Source organism: Lactuca serriola, chromosome 1 (assembly GCF_051521515.1).
Source record: "Lactuca serriola cultivar US96UC23 chromosome 1, Lser_US96UC23_V15, whole genome shotgun sequence".
Lineage (NCBI taxonomy): Eukaryota > Viridiplantae > Streptophyta > Magnoliopsida > Asterales > Asteraceae > Lactuca > Lactuca serriola.
The window spans coordinates 6,827,220-6,830,651 of NC_136408.1; positions in this window are offsets into that span (position 1 = coordinate 6,827,220).

A 3,432-nucleotide genomic window follows, 5' to 3' on the forward strand; every position below is an offset into this window, starting at 1 on the left:
CGTCTCGAGAAATATTTCTTTAACCTTCAATATGAAGATTATGATAAAACTGACCAAAAGCTTATTCAGCTTTTATCTTTAGAAACTGAAGAATGTGAAGAATTGTATCAAAAAGAACCCAAACTTTTTGATCAATATTTTAGAATGACTAAAATAAATGAACCCGATACTGAATCAGAACAAGAAGATAATTTTAAAACAAATACAAAGACTGTTAAGTTCGAATATTCAGATATGGAAGATGATGAAGCAGAATCTTCTTATACAGCCACAAGAAGAGGCAATAAAAAGAAATACGAGTTCAAAATGCCTGTCCACAATGGAATTCCAAATAGTGGCCAAGGACCCAATACGATCAATGTACTCAATATTGATTGTATCCAAGATTTAAAACTCAGAGAAAGAGTTGTAGAAAAATGGGTTACTGAGATTTCACTAATCTTACAAACAAATCCAGATGAATTTGAAAAAGCAAAAAATGTTCTACTACTTTTAGAACACAAAACTGATGGAATCGTGCAGAAATTCCTAAGAAACAATAATTGGAATGAAGAACTACATGGCTCAGATCTTTTTGATAATCTCATAAATGTCATATACACTACTTTCTTAGGTCTTGATTATATTTCTAATAAAGACTTCACCATTAATAAGAAGGTTGACATAGCAAGAGTTTCAATGACTAAACTCCAATTACATGATATTAGTCTTCTCGACAAATACACATGTATGTATGAATCATATTTGTATGATATTCCACAGAGAAGTGAATATGCGCAATGGATATCTGCTTATCTCATGAAAATTCCAATTATTGGAGAAACCTGTACAGACAGATGGAAAAAAGAAGCTACTGGAGAAATCCAGCAAACCAGTCTTTCTTACGCAACAAAAATTGCAAAAGAAGAAATTGATAGAATCTGTCAAGACAGATATAAACAACAAAAGCTTAAAACTATAAGCAAAGATTGTTGTAGCATTCTCTCTGATTTCAAAAACTTTGATATTGGAAAGAAAAATTATACTAAGAAAAAGCATAAAAACAAAAAGAAATACAAATCTTTTTGGAAAAAGAAAAGAAGAAAATTTTCACCAGGAAAATACTTCAAGAAACCATCAAAAGAAACACCTAAGAAAACTACTTCTTGTCCGCAAGGAAAGAAAAAATGTAGGTGTTGGATCTGCAATGAAGAAGGACACTACGCAAACGAATGTCCAAATAGAAAAAAATACCCTGACAAAGTCAAGGTTTTACAAACCGCTAACAATGGAGGCTATGAAGCTCTTGAAGAAGAGTATGATGGTACGCAACATGTTTTTATATATCATGTTGAAACAGAATCTTCATCAGACACTGAAGAATACGAATCAACAACGGATGACTCAGACTAGTCCCATACATACCTCGCTTTTCAGGGAGGAGGAGATTAACCATTTTTGCGTAAACCTCCAGAAGATTGATGATTCCCTTATCATGAATCTTACTAATCCAAACTCTATTTATGTTTCTGCCTTCCTTAACTTTAAAGGATATAAAAAATTTAGAGTACATTGTTTTGTAGACACAGGTGCATCTTTATGTCTTGCAAGCAAATTCATCATTCCGGATGAACTCTGGGAAAACGCTCCCAAAGAAATTAGTGCCACTATTGCAAATGGTGAAACCATAAAAATTAATAAAGTTTGTAGAAATATTAATCTCGAACTTTCAGGAGAACATTTCAATGTTCCCACTATTTACCAACAAAATTCAGGAATTGATATCATAATTGGTAACAACTTCTGTCAAGTCTATGGACCATTCATACAATGGATAGATAGAATTGCCTTTCATCTTAATAATGATATGGTAATTATAAAAAAGGTTACAGAGGCCTATAGCAAAGGAAAACCAGGTTTTCTTGAAACTCAAGAAAAAGGTTCTAAAGAAAAACAAATTCCAGGTACTAATATAACTCATGAAGAGATTAATAAAGAAAGGATTATTTCTATTCAAACTACCAGGTTCAAACAGATTGAAGATCTTCTTGAAAAAGTTTGTTCTGAAAATCCTATTGATCCAAATAAAACCAAAGGATGGATGAAAGCTTCAATCAAGCTTATTGATCCCAAAACGGTTATTAGAGAAAAACCTATGGTTTACTCTCTACAAGATAGAGAAGAATTTTCCAAACAAATCAAAGAATTACTTGATATGAGACTAATTATAGAATCAAAATCCCCTCATATGTCTCCTGCCTTTCTTGTCAATAAAGAAGCAGAGAAAAGAAGAGGAAAGAAGCGAATGGTTGTTAACTACAAAGCAATCAATGATGCAACTATTGGAGACTCACATAATCTCCCCAATATGCACGAACTCTTGACTCTTCTACGAGGAAAAAACATTTATTCAAGTTTCGACTGCAAGTCAGGTTTCTGGCAAGTTCTACTTGATGAAGAATCGCAGCTTCTCACTGCCTTCACATGTCCTGATGGACTCTTTCAATGGAAAGTACTACCCTTTGGGCTTAAACAAGCTCCTAGTATTTTTCAAAGACACATGCAGAATGCTCTTCGAGGCCTTGAAGGTTTCTGCACTGTATACGTTGATGACATCATGATCTTCAGCAAAAATGAACAAGAACACTATGTTCATGTCACACAGGTTCTCAGAACTATTTTAAAATATGGTATAATACTTTCAAAAAAGAAAGCTCATCTTTTCAAAACAAAAATCAATTTTTTAGGTTTAGAAATAAATGAAGGTACCCATTGTCCTCAAAAACATATTCTTGAACATTTACATGACTTTCCAAATGTTTTAGAAGACAAAAAGCAACTACAAAGATTTCTTGGTGTTTTAACTTATGCTGAAACATATATTGAAAAACTTGCAGCCATGAGAAAACCTTTACAGGCAAAATTAAAAAAAGATGTCATTTGGAATTGGTCAAATGCTGATACAGACTACATCAAAAAGATAAAGAAAGTTTTAATCAATTTTCCAAAACTTTATCTTCCAAACATTGAAGACAGTTTAATTATTGAAACTGATGCTTCTGATGAATTTTGGGGAGGTGTTTTAAAAGCTAAAAACCCCAAAAACGAAGAACAAATTTGCAGGTACACCTCTGGCAGTTTCAAAGCAGCTGAGAAAAACTACCATAGCAATGAAAAAGAATTACTCGCTGTAAAAAGAGTTATTACAAAATTCTCTGTATATTTAACACCAGTAAATTTCCTGGTTCGTACAGATAATAAAAATTTTACTTATTTCCTCCGAACTAAGATTGCAGGAGATAACAAATTAGGCCGGCTAATACGTTGGCAAGAGTGGTTTTCACGATATACTTTCACTGTTGAACATCTCGCAGGAAACAAAAACGTACTGGCAGACTGCCTCACCCGTGACTTCAGGTATACCTTACATCATCCATGATCTCACTCGCTCCT